Below are 15,663 nucleotides of genomic sequence, written 5' to 3' on the forward strand. Positions count from 1 at the left end.
CTTTGTGTGTTGGCGTTTTGCCAAGTTGTATGGGTCTCGGCCCTGAAACAATGAAAGTTAATGCAAATAGAGTTTCTTCATTTCACTTTCGTCCTTCTTCTTTTTAACTCTTGGTAGCGTCTCGCTGACTCCCGACTCTTGAAATTCTTCTGGCGCTAGGCCAGGTATCTGAGGGTTAGGCCCCAGGGAATTCTTCCGGCGCTAAGCCAGGCATCCGAGGGTTAGGCCTCAGGAACTTCTTCCGGCGCTAAGCCGGGCATCCGAGGGTTAGGCCTCAGGAAATTCTTCCGGCACTAAGCCAGGCATCCGAGGGTTAGGCCTCAGGAAATTCTTCCGGCGCTAAGCCAGGCATCCGAGGGTTAGGCCTCAGGAACTTCTTCCGGCGCTAAGCCAGGCATCCGAGGGTTAGGCCTCAGGAACTTCTTCCGGCGCTAGGCCAGGCATCCGAGGGTTAGGCCTCAGGAACTTCTTCCGGCGCTAGGCCGGGCATCCGAGGGTTAGGCCTCAGGAACTTCTTCCGGCGCTAGGCCAGGCATCCGAGGGTTAGGCCTCAGGAACTTCTTCCGGCGCTAAGCCAGGCATCCGAGGGTTAGGCCTCAGGAACTTCTTCCGGCGCTAAGCCGGGCATCCGAGGGTTAGGCCTCAGAAAATTCTTCCGGCACTAAGCCAGGCATCCGAGGGTTAGGCCTCAGGAAATTCCGCTCGTTGGTCGGCCAAGGCTGGCGCAAGCCGAGGCGACCGGTCGGGGCTTCAGGCTAGTTTGCTCCCGGGATGATCATCGGGTTAGCCTGGCATCCGAGGGCCAAACCTCGGAAGATTCCGCTCGTTGGTCGGCCAAGGCTGGCGCAAGCCGAGGCGACCGGTCGGGGCTTCAGGCTAGTCTGCTCCCGGGATGATCATCGGGTTAGCCTGGCATCCGAGGGCCGAGCCTCGGGAGATTCCGCTCGTTGGTCGGCCAAGGCTGGCGCAAGCCGAGGCGACCGGTCGGGGCTTCAGGCTAGTCTGCTCCCGGGATGATCATCGGGTTAGCCTGGCATCCGAGGGCCGAGCCTCGGGAGATTCCACTCGTTGGTCGGCCAAGGCTGGCGCAAGCCGAGGCGACCGGTCGGGGCTTCAGGCTAGTCTGCTCCCGGGATGATCATCGGGTTAGCCTGGCATCCGAGGGCCGAGCCTCGGGAAATTCCGCTCGTTGGTCGGCCAAGGCTGGCGCAAGCCGAGACGACCGGTCGGGGCTTCAGGCTAGTCTGCTCCCGGGATGATCATCGGGTTAGCCTGGCATCTGAGGGTTGTCAGGCCTCAGGAAATTCCGCTCGTTGGTCGGCCAAGGCTGGCGCAAGCCGAGGCGACCGGTCGGGGCTTCAGGCTAGTCTGCTCTCGGGATGATCATCGGGTTAGCCTGGCATCCGAGGGCCGAGCCTCGGGAAATTCCGCTCGTTGGTCGGCCAAGGCTGGCGTAAGCCGAGGCGACCGGTCGGGGCTTCAGGCTAGTCTGCTCCCGGGATGATCATCGGGTTAGCCTGGCATCTGAGGGTTGTCAGGCCTCAGGAAATTCCGCTCGTTGGTCGGCCAAGGCTGGCGCAAGCCGAGGCGACCGGTCGGGGCTTCAGGCTAGTCTGCTCCCGGGATGATCATCGGGTTAGCCTGGCATCTGAGGGTTGTCAGGCCTCAGGAAATTCCGCTCGTTGGTCGGCCAAGGCTGGCGCAAGCCGAGGCGACCGGTCGGGGCTTCAGGCTAGTCTGCTCCCGGGATGATCATCGGGTTAGCCTGGCATCCGAGGGCCGAGCCTCAGGAAATTCCGCTCGTTGGTCGGCCAAGGCTGGCGCAAGCCGAGGCGACCGGTCGGGGCTTCAGGCTAGTCTGCTCCCGGGATGATCATCGGGTTAGCCTGGCATCCGAGGGCCGAGCCTCGGGAAATTCCGCTCGTTGGTCGGCCAAGGCTGGCGCAAGCCGAGGCGACCGGTCGGGGCTTCAGGCTAGTCTGCTCCCGGGATGATAATCGGGTTAGCCTGGCATCCGAGGGCCGAGCCTCGGGAAATTCCGCTCGCTGGTCGTGCGCCTGTTGCTTGCCGCCCGACGGAATTTCTCCGTGGCCAGCTGCGATCGTGTTTCTCCTCCTCTCCAAGCGTCGCCTGGGGAACACCAGATGGGCATTAAATGCTAATTGAGGGGTTACCTGGGAAATCGGATCGCCAGTTGCTGCTTGCGAGGAGTGTCAGTTAAGCGGCCGCGATACGCGCGTTCTTCGAGGCGGATGCGGCCTGGGCGCGAGCGGAGATATGTGGACCTAGGGGTACAGGCCACCCGGAGTGTCCTGCACAAAGAATGCGATTAAGGAGAATAACGCTTAGGAAATCGCGGAAAGATACGCCTCGAGAGCCGGATCGGCTCCGGATTCAATGCGCCCGCATTTATTGGAGCCACCCGCATCGGAACGACCGGGGGGCCGCAGTTTGGCTATAAATATAGGTGCAGGTGCGATGGAGCCTGCCAAGCCGGAGCTGTACAGGTTGCCATGGATCGTGGGCCTCCTCTCCGGCGCATGGTTGAGAGACCCCTACCGAAGGAACGGGAGGCGCGCCCTTCGCGACTTCCGCCAACTAGCCGTTTCATCTGGGATCAACAAGGAGGTTCTCCCCGGCGGAACTCCGCTCTAGGCGTTTCATCCGGGATCACGTCTCCCCTCCTTGAAGTTCAGCCTCCCGATTGAGCTCCGCACCAGACGCTTGATCCGGGACCGCGCCTCCATATGCTCTTCTCCCTTGTATCCCTTCTCTCCCCTAACACTAGGGAGGACCGGAATATCCCTTGGAGGTGGCGTTCCCCTGGAGGCAGCGGGAGCTTCTTCTGCGGCGGCTCCTCGTCTTTTTCGTGAGGCGTGGATGGCGCCTCTGGGTAGGAGCAGTGTGGACTTCTCCTTCGTCCACTTCTTCTTCATCCGCGCCGGCTCTTCGTCTTTTTCGTGAGACGTCGATGGCGTCTCCGGTTGGAAGCACCCACTTCCGGTGGGATTGCAGCCGCTTCGGATGGAGGTTTCGGGATCCCAGATCTTCAGCTCCTCGGAGTCTCCACCTCTTCTTTACTTTCTTTACACCCTAATTTCCCTCTGGAAATTCCTTGTAATCACACGAGCACGCCATTGTAACCAGAAATTATTGAAATGAAAAGTGTTATACATTTTTGAACTGTCTTTCTGGCATTGTTGGTCTACTGGTAATACATCCGCAGGTTAGCGGAATTCCAGCTCCTTGGAATTTCTCGACCATCTAGGGCCTCCAACTGGTAGGAGCCAGGTCGGTTTACCCAGCGAACCCTATACGGGCCTTCCCAATTTGGCGCTAGCTTCCCACCTTCCGCAGGTTGAGATGCTTTAGCTCGCCTTAGCACCAGATCTCCGATTCTGAAAAGCTTCGGTCGGACCTTGGAGTTGTAATATCGGGCCACCCTCCGCTGATACATCGCCATCCGAACCTGCGCCATTTCCCTCGCTTCTTCCAAGAGATCCAGGTTCCCTCGGAGTTGCTCCGAATTGGCCTCGGGTCGGTGCGCGGCCACTCGAGGTGAGGGGAGTCCGAGCTCCACGGGGACAACGGCTTCCGTGCCATAGGTTAGGCTGAAAGGCGTCTCCCCGGTAAGGGTCCGATGCGTGGTCCGATACGCCCAAAGGACATTCTCGAGTTCTTCGACCCAAGCTTGCCCCGTCCGACCGATTCGCGCTTTGATTCCTTGGAGGATTGTCCGATTTGTGACCTCGGCCTCGCCGTTGGTTTGGGGATGCGACACAGATGTGAACCGATGCTCGATCCCGAACTCCTCGCAGAAGTCACGGAAATGCTTGTTGTCGAACTGTCGACCATTATCCGAGATGAGGACCCGAGGTACCCCAAATCGGACAATGATGTTCTTCTTCACGAACTTCCGGACTTGCGCCTCCGTGATAGTGGCCAGCGGCTCTGCCTCCACCCACTTGGTGAAGTAGTCGATTGCAACAATCAAAAATTTCCGCTGGGCTGAAGCGACGGGGAATGGTCCGAGGATATCCATTCCCCACTGTGCGAAGGGCCAGGGTGCGGTGATCGGGGCCAAGGGGACAGAAGGGACTCTCTGGACGTTGGCGTGGCGCTGGCAGGCGTCGCATTTCCGCACGTGATCCTTCGAGTCCTCCAACAAGGTAGGCCAATAATAGCCTTGCCTCATGATCTTGTGCGCTAAGGACCTAGCCCCCTGCGTTCCTCACGGGCCGGGGGCAGCCCCCAGCGATAGTGTGGATCACGCCCGCGACGGGTCGATTCTGCTCCCGAGGCTCCTGAGGAGCCGGGTCGGCCGGACGCGGGTCTGCGGGGGGACGTCGGTCGTTCACATATCGACCGAGACGCCCTCGGCGGATGAGAGCCTCGATCTCGTCCCGAAGCTGGAAGCAGTCTTAGGTGTCGTGGCCGTGGTCCCGGTGGTACTCACAGTACGCCCGAGAGGGCCTCCTCCCAGGAATCTTCTTCATCTGTCTCGGGACCGGGAGGTCCTCCCGCCCCTTGATTTCCATGAGGATCTGGGCCCGGGGAGTCAGGAGAGGAGTGTACCGGTTGAAACGTCGGGGCGGAGAACGAGGGCGTAGGGCGCCGTGGTTCCTCGCCGGCGACAGGCTTCTGCGCCGACGTTGAGGCGTCGGGCTCCTCCTCTGGCGTGCCTCTTTTCGCCTTTTCTTCCCGAGCTTTGGAGGGATCTCGGCGGCCTCCTTGCTCCGGTGGGCGGCCGCCGCCTCGGCGTCCGCATACTGGTTCGCTCGGGACAACAGCTCCGGGAAGCTCCGCGGCAGGCGTTTGTCCAGGGAGAAGGTGAGTCTGCCCTTTCGGAAGCCACGCTTCAGGGCTGAAAGAGCCACCTCCTGGCTCAGGTTCCGGACTTCCAGCGTAACCTTGTTGAAGCGGGTAAGATAATCCCGCAAGCTTTCTCCCTCGTTTTGCCGGACATCAAAGAGGGAGTCGGAGACCAGTCGCCGCCGGCTACTGACGGCGAAATGGGTGATGAAGAGGCGAGTAAACTGGTCGAAGGACTGGATTGAGTTAGCCTCCAAGCCGGCGAACCACGCCCTTGCCGGGCCACGGAGGGTCGCCGGGAAGGCCTTGCAGAGGAGAGGATCTGATGCTCCGTGGAGGAGCATAAGGGTCCTGAAACTCTCGACGTGATCCCGCGGGTCCGCCGCCCCATCATAGGGCTCGATCGCCGGCATTTTAAACCCCGGCGGATTCGGGGTCCGCAGGATCCTCGAGGCAAGCGCCGGCTGGGAGGAGATCTCCAAGTCGGCGAAGGGATCTTTGGAGTGGCCCTTCAGGACCTGGAGTTGTCGATGGAGATCGTCCACCCGCCGGTCCAGGGAGCGCGACCGATGGGTGGGAGACAAGGAGCACCGAGAGGGGGGCCGACTGGAGCGCGGGTTCCTTGAGGACTGGGGGTCTGGGAACGCGCCCGGGCCCGCCTCTCGTACCCCGCGCAGCTCCGATGGGAAGGTCCCGGCCGAATGGACCGTGCTCGAGAATCTTCCTCGCGCCGGCGCTCCTCCCCATGGGAGAGGAAGGAGCGCGGGTTGAGGAGGACAGGTGAGCGCTCAGGGAGCAGCGGCTCCTGGGCCCGCTGCGGCGCCCGAGACATCACACCCTGCAGGTTCTGCACTGCCTCCGCGAGGGTGCGAACCTGCTGGGCTAACTGGTCGAACTAAGCGGCTTCGACCATCTGAATGGGAGGTGGAGCGGTGGAGTGTTGCTGAGAATGTGTTGGAGACGCAGCGGCCTCCTGGCCGGAGGCGCGAGAGGCCCCGCGACCGGAGGCATTGGAAGCTCCACGACCACCTCGCCGTGCCATTACGATCGCTCTGAGATTCGGTCCCTTCCTCTAGCGCCAACTGTTGCTGGTGGTCCAAACCGAGGACGATTGGCACAGCGGTGTGAACGGGGTTCCGTTTGAGTTGCCTTGGTTGGTGTTGATTGCGCTCCACCTTCCACCGGAAAACCTGCAAGCAAGCCTCGCACCACCACTGGGGTAGTGGGGGCCCTCCGACGATCAAGTCAGAGGAGATTGGAGGAGAAGGAGAGATAATAGTAGCAAGTAAGAGAATGCTCTGGAAGTTCTTGCTTACCCCCCCTTCTCCCCCCAGCCGCATATATACCAGGCTGGGGGGTCCTTTTGGGGGGTTGGTCATCGTGTAGCACGATGGAGCTGCCACTGACATGGCCGTTACAGGGCGTCGTGGGGCAGCGCTGGGTACGGCCATGACAGGGCGTAGTGGAGCTCCGCTTTGTACGGCTGTTACAGGGGATCGTGGAGCAGCGCCGGATACGACCGTTGCTGGGTGTAGTGGAGCAGAGGGCCGCGGCGTGCCTCTGGGGAATAGCCTGTCGTTGTCGAGAGATGTCCGACTCGGGGTCGGGCTGCGGAGACGAAGATGTCCGACTCGGGGTCGGATTGCTGGATCAAGGGGCTGCCGACTCGGGGTCGGGCTGCGGAGCCGAAGATGTCCGACTCGGGGTCGGGCTCCGGAGACGAAGATGTCCGACTCGGGGTCGGATTGCTGGATCAAGGGGCTGCCGTAGTCTTCCTGGGCGCGCGTGCCGGTCACGTGGGGCATGGTGGCTAAGTTCCTCCGTAACAGTTTCATATATAATTTTTAAGAGATTCAAATTGAGCAGTTTGAAAAAATTCTTATTTCTTCTTGATCGGATCAAAATGATCCCACAAGATAGTTCGGGCTCGAATAGGAATCCTTACCTTGGCCTGAAACAAGAGAAGGTCCGATCGCCGGTCGCTTGACAAGAAAGGGCTCCAGCGCTTGCTTGAATGCGCGGAAAAAACCAAAGAAAATGATGAGATGGAGATTGAAGGCAGCAGTGGAGAAGATTCAACGGAGAGAAGTAGAAGAAATAAAGAAAAAGAGTGAGGCGCTTTTACATGCCCTTGCTAGCCGGTTCGCAACGACAGCTAACCTAAGATCCTCGAGGAGGTCACACTAGGCTATTATGCAAAGCTGGGCCTTCGCCACCGCAGCCATTATCATTACACATGATGTGCAATTACTATTTCATTTAAAATATATATTTCAAAAAATTAATAGCTATGATCTAGATTCTTTCAACCATTGTAACTGCAGTAACGGTTTTAGGCCACGACTGCTAGTTGGGCATTAGAGGCATTTAAAAATGATGCCCTTTCTCTCGCGCGCGCGGGCGTGTTTGGTGCAATGACTCCATCACAAATAGGCATCGCGTGCGTGTTTGGTGCAATGACTCCATCACAAATAGGCAACTTTCCCATGTTAATGAATGATTGGTTTTGTTTAAAAAGTGCTGCTGTAGTTTGTGGCTGGTATTAGTTGTTCATAGTGGTTCTCAAGACGTTAGCTTGGCTATATATGGTAAAGCATTGTAAGATCAGTCTCCATCAACAGTGGAGTCATCAAAAAATAAAAGAAAATCTAATGTATGATCAGAGTTTTTTGAGATCACTGACCCTATCTGATATACTCTCGGTTGCATTTCCGTATCTTTAGCTCACGCCCATTTGTACACATGGCATGCACACACATGCTCACAGACTCGTGTAATGAATCGCTTCCTCTTTTCTAAATCCACTTGCAATCAAGGGGGCTACTATTTTTGCAATCTATTATTTTTTTCCTCTATATTTATTTTTAGTTGAGTAAATACACGTGGAAGAATTTCTTTTAGTATAAAGCTCTAATTTTTTTGATATGATAGGATCGGAGATTAAACATAAAATGGCAAAAGAAAGAGTCTCGAGTAAGGAAATAGCGAGGGTGGTGAGGTCTGGTCCTCCATCCTAGGATTGGTGGTCCAATCATAGTGTAGGTAGAAGACCTACCCGGCCCACTAGCCTCTTGTGCACCCAAGGGACAAGGAGATGGTGGCTGGCAGCCATAGAGGCGGCGACAGAGATGGCGGCATTAAGAGAAAGGAAGGAGAAAAAGATGGAATAGGGTGGCAAGAACAAAGCTTCGGATGTAAAATAGGGTTGCAAAGAAAAAGGTCTCGAGCTAACCCCTCAATGGATGGTGAGTCTAGCATGGAAGCTAAAGGCACTAGCTGCAATAGGGAGGGTAGTTGACCAAAGAAGGAGGTCCGATCAGTGTTAGATTTCCAAAACATGGAAAAGAAATTGGGAGCCCTGTCTTGACACAAGACTGCCCTGCTGGGCTTAGGATTGACCACTGCTTTCATAATGGGATTCAACAAGCACACTAGCATCTCAAACTTTGTATGTAACAGATGAAAAGGAAGATATAGAATGATCATCTGACTTGATGTGAACTATTTTAGCCACTACGATAGAGTTGGATAGCCATCAAGAGCAAGATCCATCACATCGGAAAGCTGAATCATACGTCAAAATTTCAGAGACTGTAAGTTGGTCATATGATATCCGATTAAGATGATGTTTTTTTTAATCGGATAACTTTTCAAGATCTATAATATGGTACTATCCTTTAATAAGGGTTGTGTAGCTAATGATTAAGCCCAAATTTCATCATTTGGGCTCCAAAACAAGACGATCAAATTGAATTTTTTTTAAGAAAGATTTTGATCAAATGTATCTCTTAATACAAAAAGAACTATGTGGAGCGACAGAAGGCAATGTTGATGTAGGAATCAAGATTTATCTTTTGTAGGATTTTAGATTTTTGTATTTATTTCTACAAGTCATGTCTATTTTTAAAAATCCAGTCCTATTCGACCTAGGAGATGAATCCAATCTAAATTGTGCAAGAGCAAATCTCATTATTATAAATGGAGCTAATGTACCTAAAGTTTTCAAATCGTCAATGAAAGAAAAGAAGATCTAAACACTACTTTCATTAATTTTTTCTACATTTCTTCATAATTTTTGAGAAATTTGGGTTGAGCAGGTTATGGAAATTCTTTGTTTTCTCCGATCAGACCAAAAATGTCCGTGAAGATAGTTTAGGCTCGAACATGCATCCTTACCTTGGCTTAAGATAGGAGAAGGCTCGATCGCCAGTCGCTCGATAAAATCAGTAATGCGAGGATGCCAGCATTTGCTCGAACGCTCGGGAAGAATCACAGGAGGCGGTGAGTGGAGATTAAAAGCGGCAATGGAGGAGATTCGATGGAGAAAAGTGGAAGAAATAAGAGAAAAAAAAAAAAACAAGATTCCAGACTCTTTCATGCAGCCTCGCCAGCCATTGTCATTACACATGGTGTGCTATAATAGTGAGTTACTATTTCATTTAAAAACTATATTTCAAAAATGTAATAGCTAATGCGCTAGATCCTTTCAATCTCTGCAACAGCAATTACGTACGGTTTTGGGCCACCACTGTTACTTGGGTATAGAGTCATTTATAAATGTTCCTCTCTCTCCCTCGCACGAGCGCGTGTTTGGTGCAATGACTCCATTACAAACAAAAAAAAAAAAAGAGGCATCTTTTCCATGTTAATAAATGATTGCTTTTCTTTAAAAAGTGCTGCTATAGTTTGTGGCTGGTAATAGTTGTTCAAAGTGGTACTTAAGACATTAGCTTCACTATGGTAAGCATTGTAAGCTCAATCTCCATCAACAGTGGACTCTTCAAAAAGAACAAGAAAATCAAATGTATGATCAGAGTTTTTTTGAGATCACTGACATTATCTAATGTACTCTCTCTTGCACTTCTGTATCTCTAGGTCATGCATATCTGTACACATGCGCACGCGTGCTCACAGACTCAATGTAATGAATCACTTTCTCTTTTCTGACTGAAATCCACTTACAATCAAGAGAACTACTGTTTTTGCAGTCAATCATTCTTGTTCCTCTATGCTTATTTTTAGAGGAGTTGATACAGGTGGAAGGACTTCCATTTTAACCAATATAGCTAGTATTTTACATATAAAGCTGTTTTTTTTTTTTTTGATATAACAAGATCAGATTAAACATAAAATAGCAATCAAGCGGTGGAGGGTAGCATCATGGGGAGGAGAGAGTCTTGAGTAAGGAAATGTAGAGGGAATTGAGGTCATATCCTTCATTCTAGGATTGGTGGTCCAGGACGTATGTAAAAGGAATGGTGGCATCAGGAGAAAAGGAGAAAGGCGCGAAAGATGGTGGCCAAAATAGGGCTTCAGCCATAAAATAAGGTTGTGAAGAGAAAGATCGAGGCTAGCTGCTGGGTAGATGCTGAGGTCCAGCATGAAGCTGGAGGCACTAGCTTCAACAAGGAGGGTAGGTGACCAAAGGAGGAGGTCCGATCAGTGTCACATCTCCAATATAGAGAAAAGGAATTCAATGCTCTATCTTAAAGAAAACAAGGCCACCCTACTAGGCTTAGGGTTGACCATTGCTTTTGTGATGGGAATCAGCGAGCTGACCAACATCCGTAAGTAGGAGAAGAGAGAGGAGGGTGATTAAGAATAAACACTAAATTTGATATGGACTACTTTGGCCGCTATGGATAGAGCTAAACAGATTCCAAGAATGAGACCTACCACATCGAAAGCTGAATCACACTTTAAATTTTCGGATGCCACAATTTGGTTATATAACACCTAATTAAGCATATCTTTTTCTAAAAAAAATTGAACAATTTTTCAAGATCTACGATGTGGCATTGCCCGAGTATTGGATTTGTGCAGCTAGCGATTAGCTTCAAATTTTATCATTTAGGTCCTGAAACGAGTTGATCAAATTATATTTTTTTCGAAAAAAAATTGATCTGATTTGTTTTTCAATCTAAAAAGAATTATGTGAAGCAACGGAAGGTAAAGTTAATGTAAGATTACAACTTTTTCATATTTGTTTCTAGTTGTCATATCTATTTTTGGAAAGTCAGTTCTATTCGAACTATGATATGAATTCGATCTGAATTATGCAAGAGCGGATCTCATTATTATAAATAGAGGCGATATACCTTAGTTTTTGAATAATCAATGAAAGAGAAAAAAAATCTAAACTCTATTTTCACTAAAATTTTCTACTTATTTTCATTATTTCCGAGAGATTCGGTTGAGCGGGTCATAAAAATTTTTCTTTCTTCCGTTCCGAAAGATCCCATAAGATAGTTTAGGCTCAAGCAGCCATCCTTATCTTAGCTTAAAACAGGCCGCGGCGGAGGGGATTCGAGGAAGAAAAGCGGAAGAAACAAAGAAAAAAGGGCGAGGTTCTAGATGCTTTCACGCATCCTCATCAGCCAGTTCGCAACGACGACGGCTAACCCGGGATATATATTCAAAGTCATAGCCAGCCGTTGGCATTTACACATAATGTGCCATAATAGCTAGTTACTGTTTCATTTAAAATATATATTCAAAAAGGTCATAGCCATGATTCCTAGGTCCTTTCAATCATTGCAACTGCGACAACGGTTGGGGCATACATCCCCCCCTCTCTCTCTCCGCGCGCGTTCGCGCGTGTTTGGTGCAATGGAGTGTGCAATGACTCCACCACAAAGGCACATTTTTCATGTTAATAAATGCTTTCTTTAAAAGTTGCTGCTGTAGTTTGTGGTTGGTATTAGTTGTTTGTTTTATAAAAAGCAGGTACTAGTTGTTCAAAGTTGTTCTGGAAAGATCTTCTCGATATAGTTATGTCGAGTTGTAGTTTTTTATTCTCTTAGATGCACCTATATCAGAATAGGGTGAGCAACCATTGTTTAATAATAATAATAATAATAAAAGAAGGAGGAGGAAGAAGAAAAAAAAAATTTTTATTCTCTTAGCTGCACCTATATCAGAATAGGGTGAGCAACCATTGTACAATAAAAAGAAGAAGAAGAAGAAGAAGACACTAGCCTCACCATGGTAAGCATTATAAGCTCAATCTCCATCAACAATGGACTCTTCAAAAAGAATAAGAAAATCAAATGTATGATCTAATTTTTTTTTTTTTGTGGTACAACTATCGCTCACGTTAATCTGGTATGAGTGCAACCAATTGAGTCAATATACAATACGTGACATAAGAATGGGGATACAATATCAGTCCATGTCCATGAGACCTCTCCGGAGTGATGTGCTGCAAAGAAAGCAATTCAATTAGCTGCTCTGTTTGCCTTCTGGTACATGTGAGCAACCTGAATGTACATGCATATTTTTGAGATCATTGACATTATCGCATGCTCAAAGACTCAATGTAATGGTAATGGATCACTTCCTCTTCTATGGCTGAAATCCACTTACAGTCAAGAGAGCTACTATTTTTGCAGTCAATCATTCTTGTTCGTATATATTTATTTTGAGAGGAGTGGATACAAGTGGAAGCACTTCCATTTTATGTTTAACAATTTTAGCTACTCTTTCTTTACAAGTACCTTAATCTTCTGATATTGCGTTGTTCCACCAGAAGCATAATGGGATGTGATCTTGTGACTCAATTTCCATGCTTCAGGGTTGAAAGCTTATCAAAGTCCACCATCTATAGCATTAGTTTATTGCTTGAAATTGACATGGGGTTATAGGCTTGCACATTAGGAGACAGAGGCAAGGATCCATCAGGTCAGGTTAGATAAAATAGGGGTTGGATTAGATGTAAGTTGGATCAAAAGTTTGTCAAATTTGAACCTGATCTATTTTTTAAATAAGTTAAAAATTTAAATTTGAACCTGGCATATTTATTGAATAGATAATCCGATCAAACCCACATAATATATTTATTAAACAAATTAAGTTAGATTAAACGGATTAAATAGGTTTCCAACAGATTAAGCATATTTAAATAGATTAAATAAGTTAAACGAATCAGGTTAAACAAAACAAAAATAGCCGAAGTAGATTTTAAATAGATTAAACAAATATTAAATATGTTAAATATATAGATTTGATCATGATCAGATCTAATTATTAAATAGGTTAAATAGATCAAAGATCTAAACATGAATCCGACTAATTTAATAAATTGGTCCAAACGGGTTGATCTGTTTATGATCCAGACTCATTTGTGTCAAACCCAAACCTGCTTAAAGCTAGTTGTGAGTTGGGTTGATGGGTTGAGTCATCAATTGTCACCGTCTCTAATTCTAGTCAGAGAAACTATGAATTTTACTACCATACTAGCTTTCATACGATCTTCATCTCAACTTTATATAGATTGGGTTCACCATGTCATATTGAGATCAAGGGAGAGGTTGAAGCAAAAATACAGTAGTAGCTACAATGATTTTCTTTAGCAAAAGAGCAGTTACAACCAATTGGCTTTTAGTTACATTTTGTACTTACAAAGGATGGTGTGTAAAAGGATGTAAGAACTATGATAAGAATTTCTAGTCACTTGATTCAACAGGAAAAAGATGAAATGGAATCTCCTTTAAAACATCATTTTAAATCATAGATTTCTCTATTTTTTCCACTGACATAGGGTTCTTGACACAACCTGTAATAACCCTAAAAAAAATTTTTATATAAAAAAGGATAGAATAGTCTTTAGAAATTGATATAAGGGGTAAAATTGGAAGGAATCAAAAGTTAATGACATAACAGTAGATATGTTGAAGTGTTAGGGGCAAAATGAGAAATTTAGCATTTTAATGTGACTTAATTGGTGGGTTGGCTGTGTCGGTGGAGTGAAACAGAGAAGAAAAAGGGGGGGGGTTTCTCAGGCGGTGACAGAGAGAAGGAAAAGAAGAAGAAGAAAAAAGAAGAAGAAGAAGAAGAAGAAGAAGGAAAAAGAGAGAAGAAGAGAAGGAAAAAGAGAGAAAAAGAGAGAAAAAGAGAAGAAAAGAGAGAAGAAGAGAAGGAGAGGAAAAGTCCGAAAGAAAAAGAAGAGAAGGGAAGGGGGATCCTGGTTGTGTGCCGGCTGAAATAAAAAGAAAAGTATCGGTCTTCTTTCCCTCGGTGCAAGGATCCAATCCTCTGAAGAGAAAGAGGTAAATATCCGTCCCTACCTAATTTTTTTTAATAAAATTAGGCTATACAAAGGGTGGATGTAGTCTAAGGGGTCGGATAAGCATTGTAGAGGTGGTTAAAAGAGAAAAAATCGGATTTCGATAAGTTTTTTTTGGTACTGCGGAAAAACTGTGTCGAAGTTCCAACTTCAGTGAATTATTTTTGGGATCAATCGGCCTCCGATGGTGATGCATGTTACCATTCTGGAAATTCCTATGAGTGTAGAATGTTAGGTAAAAATTTTATTAAATTTGGAGTTTGGAAAGTAGATCAAAACCGGGATGAAGAAACCCACTGTCAGTCCAGATTACTGTTCACCCGAGATGAAAAAAGTGAGAATATGGTGGGAGTCACCTCAAAACGCGCCGGAGTCGACTCGAGGTCAATTGAAGTCGACTCGGGGCAGATTGGGGTCGACTCATGCCTCAGAGGGGTCGACTTACGAGGTTGGGGGTCGACTCTCTCTGAGAGTTCAGAAAATGAAGTTTTGCGGCTTTGTGGTGGGGGTCGACTCATGAGGTTAGGGTCGACTCTCTTAGAAAATTTCAGAGAATGAGGATTTTTGGCTCGGTGCTTGGGGTCGACTCAGGATAAACTGGGGTCGACCCAAGCGGAGGTCAACTCTCAAAGTTAGGGTCGACCCAAAGTTTAGTAAAATTTTGGATTAGAAGGAATTTGATCCTTTCGCACACCTTGACCCTATAGCATTGGTACAAGGTGTGTGTGGGATACTCTTGCATCATAATACATATAAAGGGAAGATTAATTGATAGGAAAAAGAGAAAAAAGCAAGAATTTAGAAAAAGGGAGAGTTGAATCAATTAAAGTTTTCTATATTTATTATTTGGCACGTAGATTATGGCCCTTGATACAAGACTAAATGTAATGTAAATGTATGTCACAATTGGGCAAGAAGTTAGGAAGCAAGAAGAAGAAGCTCCCTACTGCCTACTATAAAGTTTGGCAGGTGAGTGGGAGTCATATACTTTGCACCATGAGCATCCTTAATTCATTTTCATGAATATCGCCAAGTGTGAATTGATTCTACTTGTGCATATTGATTGATATTGTAGTAGATTCCTCTATAATCTTGTTTCTTCATACTTGATTATCTTGTGCACGCATTTGAGAGAACATTGAGAGGAATTACAAGGGATAGAAGAGTAGTTAAATTGGATCCGAATTGTGAAATGACTTCTTTTGTAAATTGATTTCATTTCCTCTATTTCAAAGACTTGTGAGTGATAGCCTTGATTATACTCCTTTATGAGTAGTTAAATTGGATCCGAATTGTGAAATGACTTCTTTTGTAAATTTATTTCATTTCTTCTATTTCAAAGACTTGTAAAGCCCTTTTCAGTGGTATATTGAGTTGCATTGCACTCCCTTGACTCTTCACTCCCAACCCTGATGTTAGTTTATGATTGGGTCGTGGTCAAGTGAGTGGTAGTCTTGATTATACTCCTCTTTAGTAAAGTATTGGGAGGGTGCATTATGGCATTTATGCATGGCTTGGCGGTATCTACAGGACACCTATAGTCGATGTGGTTAGACATCGGCCTGCGTGCACATAGTAGCCTTCTGGGTGGGCGGAGCCCAGTCCCTTCCTAGGGGGGACACGGCCCTAGGCGTAGGATCCGCCGGTCCTACGACTTATATTCTGCTTGCCGCCGGGCATAGTAAGACCCCGCGAGATGCAGTATGGCTTTTCGCAGATGTAGAATTTCCGCGAGGTGCCATTTAGTATTCAGATGTGAGATGAGTCTCACGGATTTCTATTAATTT

Source organism: Phoenix dactylifera, chromosome 11 (genome assembly GCF_009389715.1).
Source record: "Phoenix dactylifera cultivar Barhee BC4 chromosome 11, palm_55x_up_171113_PBpolish2nd_filt_p, whole genome shotgun sequence".
NCBI classification, from domain to species: Eukaryota; Viridiplantae; Streptophyta; class Magnoliopsida; order Arecales; family Arecaceae; genus Phoenix; species Phoenix dactylifera.